The sequence below is a fragment of the Phoenix dactylifera genome, chromosome 6 (assembly GCF_051530095.1).
Source record: "Phoenix dactylifera cultivar Ajwa chromosome 6, Ajwa_hap1_PhDact_Kaust_v1.1, whole genome shotgun sequence".
NCBI lineage: Eukaryota > Viridiplantae > Streptophyta > Magnoliopsida > Arecales > Arecaceae > Phoenix > Phoenix dactylifera.
In genome coordinates, this window is record NC_143195.1 from 26620602 (window position 1) to 26639276 (window position 18675).

The window sequence follows — 18675 nt, forward strand, 5'->3', positions numbered from 1 at the left end:
ATATGAAAAATTAGGCAAAGCGATGAAAGCAAAGTTGATATAAAAATCAAAACCTATCTTTTTTTAGAATTTTAGTATTTTTTATAATTATTTTTATTAGTTATATTTATTTTTCAAAATATACAACTAAAAGAGGAATCCAATCCAAAGTGTATAAGGCTGGACCTCGCTACTATTATAAATAAGATTATGTACCTCAATTTTTGAGGTGTGGATCATCAATAAAAAAAAGAACATAAATCCTATTTTCATTTTTTTTATTTTTTTAAATTTTATTGAGAGATTCGAGTTGAAGTTCCTGATTGCTGCTTCTTTATATAATGTAATGGTACTAAAACCAGCCAACTATGGTCCCGATTATCTTTTTCACTCCATAATGACTTTTAATTTCAAGATGTCGGTTGTTGTATATATTAAGAGGCAATTGATGAATTAATTTTATTACCATCAACACTAAGTATTTGTAATTCCTTAATTTAAAGATGTTTCTTGAGCAGGTGATTATTGTATTTTTATATAAAATACAAATGTTTTGGATCACTCCTTTTTTTTTTGGATACAGGTTCTGTTCACTCTTCATTACAACTTAAAATAACTTAAAGCTGATTGTCCATCGAGTCCTTTTGAGTCATAGTACGAGATAAAATCCCTGAGTAGGATCTCTCTATACAATGGCGGGCTTTCATCAGATAGCAACTCCTTGATCGGACCATATAGCCTTGAGGATGGGTAAAGATGCATGGTGAAGAAGCATGCAACTGAAACTCTTGGGCCTACATTGTTCGCAAGCACTCTGTGCTCGACGCTTTTGAGCCTGTCGTTGGAGATCAACTGCATACAGAAAGGCATTCAAAAGAGCAAGAAACATTTAAAGATGGAGATCTTGCAAAATGAATCACAAAGGCCCACAAAAGCTTAATTCTGCAAATTATATGATTAAACTGTAGTGTCACTAAAAAGAAAAATTTTACCAGATGTGAATATTATGCATCTCATAAGACATTTGGCATCAGCGTCCCTGAATACAAGCATACGTGTTGTTTAGATGGAAACATACCTGTAGAAGGTCGCCTATGTTAACCACCAAAGCCCCTGCCATGGGAGGTACATCCACCCATTGTTGCTGATGAAGTACTTGCAAACCACCAACATGGTCTTGTAGAAGGATGGTAAGGAAGTCTGGATCAGATTGCTTGCTAGTTCCAAGAGTGAGGTGTGGCTCTGGACATGGTGGATAATAGTTTGAAACAAGGGCATGCCCTTTAGCACACTCCATCTCTTTCAAGTAGCTGGAGGGAAGGCCAAGGGCTTCTGATAGTAATTCGAACAAAACATTTCCCAGTCTCTTGACATGATCTGAATATTCAAAGGTTATTTATCTACAAACTCGAAGAGAGGATTAGTTAGGCAAAGTAGCAAAGTTCGTTAATCAGTTTTCAGATTTTCAATTAAACTGTCATTTACGAAGAATTTGCCCGTGACATGCAAATAAATATTATGAATAACATTATTATTTGTTTCGATTCCATTTTTTTCCCAATTAAAAATGAAGTCAAAACAAGAATAGTGTTATTCATAATAATGATTTGCATGTCACAGGCAAATTCTTAGCAAAAAATGGTATAAATTAAAGATCTAATATAAATTCCTATCAAAGAAAAAAAGAAAAATGGTATACATTTCAAAAGGAACTCATGTGACTCTAAATTTGCTTCTGATCCTGAGGGTGCAAGAATAATTGGTACACTTTAGATCTGTTGAAAACATTGCAGAAATCACCCATTTTTTTAGGAGTGAAAATTAGTTTATAGATAAGGTTTATTGAATTCTACAAAGATAGAAAGAAAAAGCCCATTGAGATGATTACTGTTGTATTTCCTGAAATCTGAATTATATACCTCATTATGTGTTGTTTACTTCTCTATTAAAGAAGTTTTAGGTGATCAATCACTATTTTCCGGGCCATGATGAAGCAAAAAAAAACAATGGAAGCAGTCAACTGCTTAGTTGATCAGGTTCAAAACAAAGACTGCACCCTAGAACAAAGACTGCCTCAACCATATGTCAACAAGTACAGGACCCAGAAAGCAACTGTGCCCTCTACTTGATACCTGAGCATAGAGACTGACATAGTTGAGACCCTGATTTTCGGCTGCTTTATCTTTGGGATAGTCATCTTCCTTTCTGAGCACCGGGGCACCTCTTTTTTTTTTAAACAAAGATTATCAATCGCTATTTCATCAGACGTATGACTTATCTTCATAAATAGGGATAACATGAGAAACACAGACATATGACATGGTAGCTAAATTTACTCCAGGATGTTGAATGAAGAGGTAAACCTGAATCAACAAATAATTTTTATCTACTAAAATTTTTATGTGGTTTCCTAATTAACAAAAGGATATTGATATGAAATTCACCCAGTAATACAATGAAGAGAGGTTGTTAAAGTGGGTAGATTCATTCAATAGAAACTACCTTCTTCTAATTATTCTTGCTCCTCCTACTTCTATAGATACTATTTAAATTGCTACGATCACAAATCACCATGATCTACATAATTATAGTTGTTATTTCATTTATTGCTTGCATCTTTTCAGTTCAAAAATCTGCAGTAAATTTTAGGTCTGTGAGAAAAGTAAAGATCCCAATATCCAATGAATTGTGTAGTCAACTGAAGTACAGATGGACCAATGGAAAGCAGAGTTGCAATCAGAAGCAAGCAGAATAGGCCCGATCCAAGCAATGCCACTAGAGTTGCAATTGATATGATTGGTCTTTTGTAAATTCCCAGGTGGATCATAATGAGATGAAGATGGAGTGCCCAAAATTCATCTCAGAATGAATCAGGAGACCATTGTAAGATCCCTTTTATCACTTGGATAAAATTTTTTCTTTCTAAATAAGATGTCAAAACTAAGGTATCAATATAACAAGGTTACCAACTATGCAAACAGAGTTAGGGCCTATTTAAGAGAGCTGTTGGCAGTAGAGCTTTTGAAAGTAGAGCTTTCTAAAGTAGAGTTTTTATAAAAATCTGTTTGCTGTTTGGTAACTATATTTCTAAAGTACTCTGGCACTTTAACATGTATTTGGTAAACAAACTGAAAAATTACTTTTATATGACAAAATTAGCATAAAGGATATTGCATAGTATTATACAACAGAGCATAATAAAATATAACATATATTAATACATAAATATATGATATAATATGATATTACTGTAATCTAATATAATATTATTATAATATAGTAATATAACATTGTATACTATAGCATAATAATTTAATATATTATTAAATTATTTAACATAATATATCAATGTATTATGATATAATGTAATATAATATTATATTTATAGTATAATACAATAATAAAGGTACAAAATATTATAATTATTAGTGTACATTAATTTTTCATAATATAATATAATATTAAATTATTTAACATAACATATTAATGTATTATGATATAATGTAATATAATATTATATTTATAGTATAATACAATAATAGGAAACAAGAATACCTTTTTTGCACGAAAGAAAGCTTGATCCACGGCTAGAGTTCTTTGTTAGGGCACCAGCAGATTTTTAGGTTTATAAAGAGATAAAGTATATAATTGTTATATTTTATTATAAGTATTTTGGTCAAAAAAATAACTTTCCGACAAAGCTCAAAACAGCTTTTTCGGAAAGCTCCAAAAATAGAGTTTCTTCCAAAAAGTTGTTTTTAGCTTTCTGAAAAAGCTAAAACAGCTTCCTAAAATTTTTACCAAAAGTGCTTTTGGAGGGCCAGAAAGTGCTTTTTGGCCCTCCAAAAGCTCCCCCAAATGGAACCTTAGTTGCTAAGAAAGCTGCCCAGCTACAATCGAGTGCAAAGGATACAGAAACCAGAACTATAAAAGTTATATGCATCTGATAGAGAGCTTATTAACCGTGAACCACAAAATGGCTGATATTCAGCATGGAAACTTGGTATGGAGGACTATCCCAAACCTGGAAACTTGGTATGGAGGACTATCCCAAACCAGCGCACTGCTCCAAAGTAGTCTAATGAAGATGGATATATATGACAGAAACTAAAGATTGTTGGTCAGGTGGCGCACCACCATGACCACTGAACTACAAAGGCATTGTTTAATAAATGCTCTTGATGAAGAGGAATCTGGAATTAAAGATTTCAATATATATATAAAGATATTTGGAATGTGCCAAAATAATATGAGATACAATATACAGACAATATGAGTTGAATTTTATCTGTTCCATTGCCAAGGGGAAGAGGATAAATCAGCTTAATATTAGAGATATTACTACATTCAGAGTCCAACGCTTTGGCAGGCATGACCAGGTGCATCGAATAGAATGAGAAACTTCAGCGAAGTCTCCTTGCTATAATCCAATTAGAAAAGAATGAAATTACAAGGAAGAAAATTAGGAAGATCTACTTTGTCTAGAAAAAAAATCTAAAGAAATTTAGAAAGATCTGGATAAGAGAATATGGAGACTTTCTCCATGATCCAAAATAAGGGTGTCCTCTTATAAACATTGGCAGGTAAATTCCCTAAAATGATAAACTTGTGGAAGAAATTATGTTGTGTCACCAGTTGTGAGGTCACTGCAGTAATTTAGAAGAAGATTCTCGGCATCTATTACAGCTTGGAAACCAGTAAAGGAACTACTGGATCCAGATCCATGTTGGAAGTGGTTTTGTAAAGCAACTAGGCAAGGAATTTAACAAAAGCTGCAGCAGTTTCAATTCTTACTTAGTCGGCAGCGCGTTTCAATAAAATCAGCAATCTGTTAGGAATGTTCTCAGTCCCATCAAGCAAGAAAAATCTCTCCTTTTTCCTTTCGCATCTAATATCAAGAAACTGAATTAAAGGGAGTCTTGACTTTTGAAATAGATTGAATACCTGCAAGCAAGGGGCAACTCCTCCGGCTCCGGAGGCTCCGGCGCCATCCAACAGAACACGGAGTCCCTCCAATTCGCCGCCGGCGCCTGATAAAGATCAAAATTACTGTAGAAGCTCACTTTCCTCCTCGAATCCCGGGAGTAGTACTCCCTCTTCACCTCGGCCTTCTCCTCGTGGAACCTCCGCACCCCTGCAAGCATTTCGTCGAGCACCGCCGCGGGGATACCGTGGTTCACCACCTGGAAGAACCCCAGCGTCTCCGCCGCCCGTATCACCTCGCCGACCACCTCCTCCCGCCGGGCGCCGCCGGAGTCGACGCCTCGGAGGTCGATGACGGGGATTTGCAGGCGAGCATCGGCGGGATCGATATCGTCGAAGTGGTCGGGGGGTTGGAAGAAGAAGGTAGGGATCTTGGTGATGCCAGCGTCCGCGAGGCCCTTCACGCCGGCTTTCGTCTCGTCGAAGGCTTTGATCTCCCGGGCCCGGTCGTAGTCGGGGGACATGGCTTTCCACCGGGCTGGGTGGAAGATGGTAGGTGAGGTTTAACAGCATGACAGTAAACATGTATCATGGCAAAGTGGTCCCCACAACTTTCAGTGGATGCTTCTTTACCGCTTTTTTATTATTATTATTATTTATTTCCCCGCTGCTGAATGTATCACCGATTTTATCCAAACTAGTACCGGCTTCCTGAATTGGTTTGAGCAAATTAAATTAAACTTATCGCGATATAATTTAAGTGGCCTATTTCCCAGCTTCTGCATGTATCACCGATTTTATGCAAACTAGTACCGGCTTCCTGAATTGGTCTGAGCAAATTAAATTAAACTTATCGCGATATAATTTAAGTGGCCCAATAAATAACAAAAATGACCAAATTCTAAAAATAATCTGGTAAGACTAAAGAGTTAGAACGGTACGTAGCTCAGGTACTATAGCGATTCAGGCCCTCCATCCAGAGGTCAACGTAGATCTAAACAAAAAGAGTCAGGATTTTGAACTAAGATCTTTGCATCTGACTTAGAGAGGAAAGAGGAAGAAGAGAGAGAGTCTCATTCAAATTCAGTGAAGAGTCAAGGTTCGGTTGTCTATCGAAAAAATCACCTCTGCATCTGTGGGCTAGAAAAAAGAAATAAAAAGCCAGGGAAGAAAAACAGAAGGTCTAACGGTGGGTGCTAGAGATCCGGCGGCCAGTCAAGGTGGAGTCAATGGCAGAGACGGCGGTGACTACAGTAGCGATCGGGGGAGGTGTCAAGATCGAGAAGAAAGTCTCGATTTTGCCCAAAATTAGGAGAATGGGGCTTGGTTTCGGGTTTGTTCATCGGATAACCATATGGAGAAGGTGAGGGACTCACCAAAAGTGGCGGCATCCATTGGAGCTTGGCTGACGACAACTGGTTCCGATGGTTTTGTGGTAGCAATGCTCAAAACAAGGAAAGGAAAAGAAGAACAGAGCCGCCGAGAAAGCTAGAGAGAAAGAGGAGATCTTGAGCGGCTGCAGTCTATTGTGGCTGCACATCAACCGTCAGAGACTAGGGAGAAGTAGGGAAAAGGCCCCGTGATTGATCAAGCAAAAGGAAAAGAGGGATTTATACAAGTTTTGGATGGGAGTTAGCTTGGCGAACGTTACACCTGCCAGCGATCATGGCGGCGATTATGCATGACCTAACAGTCGGTAGCTGTTTGAAAGGCCTGAGGAGTCATCATCAGCCACGACTCTACGGCCTTATCCTCTCAACAGCTGGCGGATCGGACAAAGGAACGCGATTCCTCTATTCCAATCTTCTTCTTTTTTTGAATTTTTGAATTGAAGTCGGTGGGTGTTGCCGACTTCAATCCAGGATAGGCCCATATGGGCCGGTTTTCACAAGCCATATGTTAAAAGTCCTATGTTGACAAATAAAAAATATGCCAGATGGATTTATTAGCATGTGCCGCTCCAAATTTAGGTTGTATGTTTCGCAGCATTAACCATTGGATCACACCCCTTACACATCTCAAAGCACTCCAAACTTTCTCATTCATCTGCCTGCACTTTCTTTTAACAGCTTAAGCTTTGGGAATATGAGTATGCAACAAATGATATTGAGCCAAATGATATTGTGCATCACAACGTCTATTAGTCATGTAAATCTTTCATTAGGGGATACCAGGGTTAAGGAGGATCCAATAGAGTTGAGTAGGACCTAGGCCATGCGTGTGCCTTCTTTCTCGAGTAAGAGTCAATCGTGATAAGGGCATCATGAGATTAGGTAGAAGAGATTATTATAGTCCCACATGTATTGATAAAAGGGCTACAAAGGTTTATTAGTTTAGGCAGGTCCTCCTTTCAATAGCTTAAACTTTTAGACTGCAAGTCCATAATAAGTGGTATCAAAGCGAGGTCCATTGTACATCATAATCCTTATTAGTTATGTGAGTCTCTTATTAAGGGATGCCGGGATGGAGAAGGATCCAACAGGATCAAGTAAAACCGAGGCCATGGGGGGGCCTCCCTATCTAAGTGCGAGTCCGTGTCATAGAGAAGGCTCGGTGACAAACATGAGATGTCTTTGGTGATGGAGAGGGTGGTCGAGGAGGTAGCTGGTGAACAATAAATAGATTTCGTGGTCGAGATCAAAGGTTGCGTTGGTGAATAACATTAATGGGTTAGGTGAATCAGTCCCCCCATCGCACGTGTAGTAGGATCGGGGTGGTCTCTTGGACGTTGAATTATGCTTTATGGGCCTCCTAGGCCTGCAAGTGGCCCACATTGGCCCAAGTAGGATTGATCTTTTGGGATTGCGTTGTTTGGGCTGTTGGGCTTCCCTATTTTTATTTCTTTTTCTCTTCTACTTTTTCCTCTTTATTCTCACTCTATTGTGTTCTATTTTCTTCTCCCTCTTGTACCACTTCATCCCTAATTAAAAATATGGTAGTTTGTCCATCTTTTTGCTCAAAAAAATAGAAGTAATTTATAAATAAGTTGAAACATTAATTTGAGATATCAATTTCTCAACAACTTCCTGATTACTTTATCAGGCATTAACTTCAATTCACACTCCTACTGAATTTAATGGGACTTCCCATTTTCTATTAAAAAAAACATAAAAATAAATTTAATTTGACATGGTATATATCCTGTTTAAGTTTCATTTGGCCATCTCATGGATCCACATCTTGTTCGTGTGGAGAAATAACCTTCCAATATACGAATCATATTCAAAAACTGGGTATCTCTCTCTTTGAGCTACCTTCCGAGGCACTCGGCCTTAATCGTGATCATCTTAATGAAATGGAATGCACCAAAGTACTTGCTGTTATTGGCCACCTTGCACGGAACCTCACCTTACTCTTGGAGTTAGATAACATTCTGATCCAGACTTCCTGATCATCCTTCTACAAGACCAGATTGGTGGCTTACAGGTGGTGCATCAAAATCAATGGGTTGATGCTCCTCCCTTGCCAGGAACTTTAATAGTTAACATGGGTGATCTCCTACAGGTTTGTTTTTCATTAGGTACAGAAATATTAATGCAGAATAATCACATATTTGGTTCTTCATTACATGATTTACTCTAATGTAATTTCATTCAATTTAAAGGGAAAAAGAAACAAAAAGAGAAAAGACTCTCTATAATATAGGCTGATTATAGTTTCAAATTAAAAGACTCCCTCCATAATCCCGAGTGGTTTCTGAAATCTCGCTAACAAAACGGGCAAGGCGTGATCCACGTGCGAAATACCCATGCCTGATTCTTGGAGCATGCGGAGGCTTGCTAATCCCAGTTGATCCACGTGCCCGAATTTCTGAGCAATAGATGCTTGCCTTGCTTATACCATCCACTCTCCAAGGGACCTTGCAGGTAAGTGCTCTAGCGCCCTGACAAACCAACCAGAACCTCCCCTATTCCCTAAGTGTCTTTTTGACTTAAGCATTGGATGGTCCTCTGTCGAACATACTCCAGCAAGAGAACTTCTTTGTCTTTGCTATTTCAGGTCAGAGTTCGGTTGTAGAACAAGATCTTGGACACAACCTTCCACTCCAAATAGTAGCCTCACACGACTCGAGCAGCTCTCCACCAAGCCTTTCAGCATCTCTTCCACTCGGCACCTGGGTCAAACTGGTCCTCAGTAGCAACATATACACGCGCGTGCGCACAACTTTTCAACCATGGCTTTGCTGCTAGTTTCCATGATGTAATAACCAATAGCCGATTCATTCACCATAGAGCAGAATCAGTTAATCATGCCACAGTATACACCGGAATATGTTGTGGCTTACAATATTAGTTTTTCATATTGAAAACAAGTCTTTCGATCTGTTTGCCACTAAAGTCAAAGATGTCATGTATCGCTCCATAAGTGGCCTAAGTATGATGGCCAATTTACTCTTAATTGCTTCGTCAATCTCCAAATGTAGTAGCATGATGATGGCTACACGACAACCTTACCAAGCATGCCAAACAAACTTATTAGCAAACAAGTCTCACCAGATGTGCCAAAGAAAATTGTTGGCATACTAGAAAAGGATCATGATGATGACGAAAGCAACATAGTTTGAATAGAGACCACCTTTCTTTCTTGTTTCCTATTAGGTTTGAATAGAGACCAACATATTATATTACATTATATCATAATATATTAATAGCTACGGTTAAATTCTTAATAAAGAAAATTTTGTTAAGTTATGATGTAATTCTCAATTAAGAAAACTTTAAATGAGAAAGCATATTGCCATTTAATTAAAAATATCTAATATCTGGAGTGATTACCCCTTCCTATAGCTATGAAGGTCTCTAATGGGTTGACAGTCATCTACAGAGAAGGCTCGGTAGATGATTGTAACAGTTTTGTCCTAAAGGTCTTCTACATTTGTTTTAAGGCTCTGCAGATGATTGTAACAGTTTTGTCCTAAAGGTCTTCTACATTTGTTTTAAGGCTCTGCAGATGATTGTAACAGCTCCGTAGATGATTTTAACACCTTCCTATGGTGAAAGAAAGAGAGATTGTGAGAAAGAAATAATGGTGAAAGAATTAATCAAATCCTATATTTTTTTGTTTCCATGCTGAATTTTATATAGTTTTTTCTTTGTGTTTACACTAATCTCGTTTGATTATGACATGGTGTCGAGTTGTGAATCAAGAAATGATCAGCTACAGTTATGGAATGCCTCTATGTTGCCTCTCGATGTTAAGCTACACTGTTAAATTCTCAATAAAGAAAACTTTTTAGTTTACCATAGCACCTCTGTCTTGAAGGTCTTGTACATCAGCTAATTGGGATGGCAATCATCTATAGTGTGTTGGAGTATTTCAAAATTCCAAGCCTACCTTTCTTTTTTATTATGTACTTTTTTTAGTCCCACATTGAAAAGAAATGAAACTCAAATGGTCTTTATATAGTTCTCAACCTTTTTAAATTAGTGAGCAAAGAAAGTAAGTAGCCTATGTGCGCACGAGCACGGCGCACGTACACCCTAAGTGAGAATCAACCTAAGTGATATGCCACATGGACCATTTTATAGCAACAGTAAGAATTGATCCTTTGAACAAGTTTTTATAAATATAATCTAGGAGAATCACCAGACTCGATGTAAATCATTTGAGTCACTATAAGTATTCAAAAAGATTATTAGACTCGATGTGGATTACTTTGGCTACTACGAGTATTCATGAAGATCGCTAAACTCGATGTGGACCATTTTAACCACTATGGATATTCAAGCTGGTCAAACGATAGGTTTCTTTTTGAGAATAATTTTGACTGAGCGTATTTCTCAGTCCATGAAGAGCGATAGAAGAAAAAATTGATGTAAGAATCGAGATCTATTTTCTATAGAATTTTAAATTTTTATAATTATTTTTATTAGTCATATTTATTTTTGGAGATCTAAATCTATTTGAACTAGGAGAGAAATCTAATCTGAATTATGCAAGAGAGGATCTCACTACTATTATAAATAAGAAATATGTACCTTAGTTTTTGAGGTGTGGATCATCAATAAAAGAAAAGGAGACGTAAATTCTACTTTTGAATTTTTTTATCTTTTTCTAATTTTTTGTTGAGAGATTTGAGTTGTGCAGATTGAAGAAATTCTTTCTTCTTTACAATCGGATCAAGTTAGTATCATAGCCAAGTTTCTCTACATCTACAGAGGCAAGTTGGTATCAGAGTCATACTCTTACCTAGTAAAATTCTAACTTGATTGATCGAATCAAGTTGGTATCAGAGCTTCAATCCTCTACATCTATAGAAACTTTAGTGCATGGTTCAGATGCGCAAGTGGTACAAGCAGTTGAGAGAAGGGCTATTCATGCTTGATGTACATCGAAGGATAAAGATGAGTATAACTGCTAGTTCTACTTTGATGGATTATAAGATAAAGTTACATCTCACACAACTAAAGAAGAATATTGCCTAACTCATAAAGATCATGTCTCGATTGGCGACACCTTCAACACAAGTACTAGCAACTTTTATAGCAAAACTATCTCCAACATCTCGAGATGAAGATCTATCATTTAGTAAAGAAGACCAAAGCTGAAAATCATATTCGAGCAAAGCCAAGTGGTTTAGCCCCGAGGCAAAGAAGCAAGCATTTTCCAATCTTTTGTATTGATTAGCGGGAGCTAAATCTCCTAAACAAAGAGAGCGCTAATCTTTAAGGAACACCAGACTCCATGTGGGCCATTTTAGCCACTATAAGTATTTAAGAAGATCATTAAATTCAATATGTACTACATTCGCCACTACAAATATTAGAAAAATCATCAAACTCAATGTGGATCACATTGGCTACTATGGATATTCAGAAAGATCACCAAACTCAATGTAAATCACGTTTGCTACTACAGATATTTAGGAGAATCACCGAACTCGATGTGGATTATTTTGGCTATTACAAGAATGATTGAATAGAATTCAGAAGTGAGATCCGCCACATCAAGAAGCTGAGTCACAAATTAAACTTCCGAAGACAATAACTTAGTCGTACGTCGTGTAATTACAATGATTTTATTTTTGAAATTAAATTACTTAGTTACTAAGAAAGCTGCCTAGCTACAATCTAGTGCAAAGGATACAGAACCCAGAACCATGAAAGTTATATGCATCCAATAGAGAGCTCCTTAATCGAAAACCATGAAACCGCATGGAACATTGGTATGGAGAACCATCCTAAACCAGCGCACTGCTCCAAAGTAGTCTAATGAAGATGGAATATATTTGCCAGAAACTAAAGATTGTTGGTCAGGTGGAGCACCACCATGACCACTTTCCTCCTCGAATCCCGGGAGGAGAACTCCCTCTTCACCTCGCCCTTCTCCTCGTGGAACCTCCACAGCCCTGCAAGCATTTCGTCGAGCACCGCCGCAAGGATTCCGTGGTTCATCACCTGGAAGAACCCCAGTGTCTCCGCCACCCATCTCACCTCGCTGACCACCTCCTCGCGGAGTCGGCGGGATCGATATCGTCGAAGTGGTTGGGGGGTTGAAAGAAGGAGGGAGGGATCTTGGTGCTGCCGGCGTCCACGAGGCCCTTCACGCCGGCTTTCGTGTCGTTGAAGGCTTTGATCTCCAAGGCCCGGTCGTAGTCGGGGGGACATGGTTTTCCACCGGGCTCGGCTGCTCATGCTACCCTAGCGAATGCTTCTTTACCGCATCTCTTGATAATGTTAGCAATATATTATCTAAATAAACAAATATATCTATAAATGCAATTAATGAAAAATCTTAAAAGGAGTTATACATATATATATATATATATATATATATACACCATTCGGCATTCAAATAATTCTATTTTAATGCAAAATAAATCTATTCTAGCACAAGATAAATCTATGCATTTAATAAATTTATATAATAGAATTTCAAATCCTACAAATCTACTAATATTAAATCAAAAATAAAAATAGAAGAAATTAGCCTGATTGAAGGTAGGTCGAAGCGCGTAGACGCTGTCCCAAAGAAGTATTTGTCCCCACGTACGGATCTCCCGGCAATCCTTCTCTGAGATACGACTACCCTACAACTTCTTCTTCGGCACGTCTCGGAAGAAGTCAAAACGAACCCGATCGGACTTGCAGATCCTGCAAAGAGTGGAATGGAAAGAATAAAATAAACTAAATAAATATATAAAAGCAAAAAGCAAAAGTGGCTAAGAGGAGGAAGAATTTCTCCAGAGTTTTTCTACTATTTTTCTATAATTTTTCGTGTTTGAAATAGGGTGAAATGGAGGGTTTATATAGGGGTTTTTAATGGGGCATTTTGGTCATTTTTCGGACACGCGGGCGCATTCTGCGGATGCGTCCGCATCCTTCACGCGATAATTAAGCACACGCGGGCACTGGCTCAATACTAAAAACGCCCAACGGACGTTTTAATTTTCAAACGCGTACGGCCGTTTTCGTTCTCAAACGCGCACGCAGATCGAGACTCGACCGCGTGCACATTTAATTTTTCCTTTAGCACCCGGCCGTTTCCAAATCCAAACGCGCACGCGGACCGAGACTCGGCCGCGTGCGCATTTAATTTTTCCCACAATCCCCCACAAAAAAATAATTTTTTTAAAATAATTTTAAAATCAAAATAAAATACTGGATATCTTATATTATGTAATAGGTGTAGGTACCTTTCTGTTTGAACCTTCACTTAGTGACAATTGATACATCTATGGAGTCAAGGTGGTCTTAACCTTGAACCTCGGTCCATGGCTCAGAATAAATCAATAGCACACATAATATAGCCCGATCTGGGTTCTAAGCGGGTTGCGCTAATATGGCCATGCGCAGGTATCTATCATGTGCTTTTTAGGAAATCGCCCATTTCTTATAATCGCGGCCTCACGACTGCACATATAGGTGAGTCCTAATAAGGAAGCTAGCAAGGAAGCTCCTACCTCTTGGGTCTCGAACTCATTAAGAGTTATACAAACGAACTCATCCTGCCGCTTGCTTTTATAAGCACTAACACCATAGGGATGAGGAAAACATGAAATAGTGCTCCTCTTAGTCACACTCTGATTTATTTCTACCCATTGAACCTTTTAAGGTTGGGTTCACACCGTGGTAATCTATCTTTATGGGTTAAGCCCCATCCCCCTCGACGACTCCAGAACTACTGTTCTAGACAAGCCTTTAGTAAGCTGATCAGCCAAATTATTTTCTGATTTTACAAAATTCAAGGCAATAACATTATTTTTCAATTTATATCTTAATGATTTATGACGTACTTTTAAGTGCCTGTTCATTTTTACATTGGCATTTTCTTGGTTGCATTTATCTATTGCAGATTTACAGTCACAATGTAAGGAGACAGGTGGTAAAGGTGACTCATATACTGAAAGGTCTATTAGTAGATCTCTGAGCTATTCAGCCTTAGTGCTAGTAGTGTCTAAAGTTATCAGTTCAGACTCCATGGTACTCCTAGATATCAAAGTTTGTTTGGTAGATTTCCAAGACACAGCAGCTCCTCCTAGAAAAAAGACATATCCTGTGGTGGATTTAACATCTAAGGGTCGCTGATCCAGTTGGCATCACTATAGCCTTCTAGAACAGCTGGAAATCCACTAAAGTGCAAACTATAAGACTTGGTACCCTTAAGATACCTAAGGATCCTTTCTAATGTTGTCCAGTGATCTCTATTTGGATTAATAGTATATCTGCTAAGTCTATTTACAGCATATGCTATGTCTGGCCTAGTGTAATTTGTTAGGAATTCTAGTGAGCCTATGATTTGAGCATATAGACATTGAAGGACAGGAGTTCCTAAGTTCTTCTTAAGATGAGTAGAGGGATCAAATGGAGTAGAGACAGGCTGACAATCGGTATAATTGAATTTATTGAGTATTTTATCAACATAATGACTTTGGGATAGCTCAATACTATTTCCACTTCTAATTATTTTGGTATTTAAAATTAAGTCAGCTTGTCCCAAGTCTTTCATATCAAACTTATGACTTAAGAATTGTTTTACTTTATCAATTATCTGAAGATTTGTCCCAAAGATCAGTATATCATCTACATAGAGGCACAAGATCACATATTTGTGTCCAACTCTCTTGTGGTATACATATTCGTCTGTACTATTGATTTTAAATCCAAATGTCAGTATGGTTTCATCAAATTTCAAGTGCCATTGCTTGGGTGCTTGTTTAAGACCATAGAGAGATCTGACTAGTCTACAAACTTTATTTTCTTGGCATGGAATTTTAAATCCCTCTGGCTATTCCATATAAATTTCTTCATTTAAGTCTCTATTTAGAAAAGCTATTTTAACATCCATCTGATGAATCACTAATCTATGAATGGAGGTTAATGCTATAAGGACCCTAATAGTAGTAATCCTAGCTACAGGTGTATAAACATCAAAGAAATCTACCCCAGGTCTTTGAGTAAAACCCTTGGCAACTAATCTAGCCTTAAATTTATCTACAGAGCCATCAGGCCTAAGTTTCTTCTTAAAGATCTATTTGTACCCTATAGTTTTACAATCAGGAGGAAGATCAGTCAATTCCCAAGTATGATTTTGGATAATTGACTGCATCTCATTGTCCACAGCTTCTCTCCAAAAAGGTGAATCCAAAGATTTCATTGCATCCTCAAAGGTAGTTGGAGAGTCTTCTATAAGGAAGGTATAGAAATCATCTCCAAATGTTTTCTCTACCCTGGATCTTTTACTCCTCCTAGGTTCTGCTTCTACTTCTATTTCTCTTGTCCTTATTCTACTAGAGCTATTAGCTATACCGCTATCTACTCTAGTCTTAAGTGGAAAGGTGTCTTCAAAATATGTTGCATCTCTGGCTTCTATGATAGTGTTGTTACTAATATCACTTACTTCTGAATTTATCACCAGAAATTTATTAGCATTACCATTGGCTGCATAACCTATGAATATGTTTCGATACTCATCTGCTTCTATTTCCACTTTCCGTAAGCGAGTCCTGGCTCTTTCGAGCTGCTCAATGGCCCCTCTACGTAATTCTTCCGAATTTCGAATAGTACTCAAGATCCTCTATTTTCGATTATCTAATAAATAATTTAATGAAAGTAGATTATCTTACCATTAATTTCACAACTTCCATAATCTCTTCCCGAACCAAACATGAATCTTTCATCCACTGTTTTATGCCCTATTTCTTTCTCTTAAAATCATGTATTTTTACTTTTGCCAAGCACCCCCACACTTTCAAATAGCTAAGATTAGGTTTTCTATGTTTCCAAACTTCATATGGGGTTAGATCATTATTTTTAGAGGGAATCCTATTAAGGATATAACAGGCTGAAACTAGAGCTTCCCCCCACAAATTCTCTGGCACTCCTGAGCTTATAAGCATGGAGTTCACCATATCCATTAAAGTGCTATTCTTTCTTTCTGCTACTCCATTTGATTGGGGAGAATAGGGAATAGTCACTTCATGAATGATTCCATGATCTTCACAAAATTGAGTTATCTCATTAGATGTATATTCACCTCCCCGATCTGATCTAAGGATTTTAATTTTCTTTTCCTGTTGGTTCTCAGCTTCGATCTTAAAAATTTTAAATTTGCTGAGCACCTCATCCTTGGTTTTAATTAGATAGATATAACAGAATTTGGATAGATCATCTATGAAGGTCACAAAATATCTGTTACCTTCCCTAGAAGTTCTACCCGAGTCACAAACATCACTATGGATCAACTCTAATAGATCTGAATCCCTATTAACAGATTTAAAAGGCTTCCTAGGGAGTTTGGCTTCTACACAAGTTTGACATTTCTCATGGTCCTTGAGATCACTTTTTGGTATTAGATTTAGGTTCATAAGTTGTTTAATTGAATTATAATTTACATGACCTAATCTACCATGCTAGATAGAAGGGGGTTCTATATTCATAATCAAAGGATTTTCATTTATTGAAGGAGCTATTACATTCAACTTGAATAATCCTTCACTAAGGAATCCTTTTCCAATAAACATTACACTATGAGAAATTACAACTTTATTGGACTCAAAACAAGACGAAAGCCTTGCTGGATAAGCAAGGAACCACTAATGAGGTTTCTTCTAACAACTGGAACATGTTGAACGCCGTGCAGTGACAGGACTTTACCAGAGGTAAGCTTTAAGTCCACACGTCCTACTCCTAGCACACGTGCCTCCGAGCTGTTTGCCATGATCACAGCTCCTCCATTTGAGATCTGGTAAGAAGAAAACCAGGAGCGATCTGAACAAATATAAATACCAGCTCCGGTATCAATCCACCAATCAAGTGCTTGTAAAGTTATGTTAACTTAAGGAGTGAAGGAAACAGACCTGAAAGCTGTCTCAGAGGAGCCAGCGCCGGAAGTCACCATGTTGACTTGAGCACTGGTTGTGTGTGGACCCTTCTTCTTAGATTGAAGAGGTGCAGTCTTTTTATAGGAGCACTAGGGAGACAAATGGTTGGTCCGACCACACACATAACAGAAACAAGCACCACCTTCCTCCTTCTTCTTCTGCTGCTCTTGGGATTGAATAGGTTTCCCATTGTAGTGGTGGTTTGGTTTTCTAGGGTTGTAGGGTTTCTTTTTGAAATTCTTACGGAAGGGTCGATTCTGATTTTTCTTAGGAGGGGCCTCTACATTATATGCATTATTCTTGGGTCCAGTAGAGGTATTACTTCTCAACCTGTGCTGCTCTTCAATCCTAATGAAGTTCAAGACTTGGGTTAGGGTGAGAACTCCTTGGGTATGGCTCAGGGTCTTAGCAAAATCAGACCAGGAAGTAGGGCTGTCAACGGGCCGAGCTGCTCGGGCTCGGCTCGGGCCCGGCTCGGTAAAAGCCCGGCTCGGGCTCGGCTCGTTAGTCAAACGAGCCCGAGCCCGAGCTCAAAATGAGGCCCGTTTAAATCCGAGCCTGAGCCCGAGCTCGAGCCCGAGCAGCTCACGAGCCCAAACGAGCCCAACCAATAACCCATTTCCTCTCTCCACCGACCACCTCCTCTCTCTTTTTATTTTTTTTCTTCTCCTTCCTTCTGGGTTTTTCCAGAAACTTCCCGGCTCCCGCTGTCTCGCACCCGTGTCAGTGTGGCGGTGTCCCTCCCCTGAGTCCCCTCTCGCCTTCCTCCTCCGCCGATGCCTCGCTGCCTCCTTCCGCCGCCTGAGAAAGAAGCACGCGAGGCGCCTCCCCCTCTTTCTTCTCCCGTTCTCCGTTTCTCCCCCTCCCTTTTCCTCTCTTTGCCGAATCAGGGAAGGAGAAGCCCTCCTCCACCGGCGTCGGGCGAATCAGGGAAGGAGCCGAGGAGGGGATGAGAAGCCCTCCTCCACCGGCGAATCAGGGAAGGAGCCGAGGAGTCCCTCGCACGGGAGGGTTGGGCCACGGCCGGCGGCGCCCGCGGCCGAGCCCGCGGCTTCCTCAGCCGTGCCTGCGGCCGACGCCCGTGCCGGCGGTGCAGGTGCTCGCGGCCGAAGCCGGCGGCCGCCGCACGCGATGAGGTGAGTCTATTCTTCTCTCTTTTTTTTTTTCTTTTTTTCTTTCTTTCCTTAATTCCTTCTTTCTTCTCTTCTTCTTCTTCTTTTCTCTCTCCTTCGTTCTTCTCTCCGACGACGAACCGTCGGGACTCGGAACCGAGCTCGGCTGCTCGTTGTTCTCTCCGACAGGCGACGGAGATGGGGGCAGGGATGGGGATGGGGATGGGGATGGCCGGCTTGAGGCTTCTGGGTTCTTCTCTCCGACAGGCGACGGAGATGGGGCGCCGGCCGCCGGGGCAGGCTCGGGCTCGGGCAAACGAGCCTCACGAGCTCGAGCCC

General features: G+C 39.3%; 1 pseudogene across 1 annotated transcript; it reads right to left on the reverse strand.

Annotated features, from left to right (window-relative positions):
- Nucleotides 1-477: 477 nt before the first annotated feature.
- On the reverse strand, nt 478-5482 carry LOC149753376 (1-aminocyclopropane-1-carboxylate oxidase homolog 1-like; annotated as a pseudogene). The gene is made up of 3 exons (XR_016395760.1): nt 4924-5482; nt 1058-1379; nt 478-831 (listed from the first exon to the last, which is right to left on the reverse strand). The product of XR_016395760.1 is annotated as a 1-aminocyclopropane-1-carboxylate oxidase homolog 1-like (transcript).
- Between the last annotated feature and the right edge of the window lie 13193 nt (nt 5483-18675).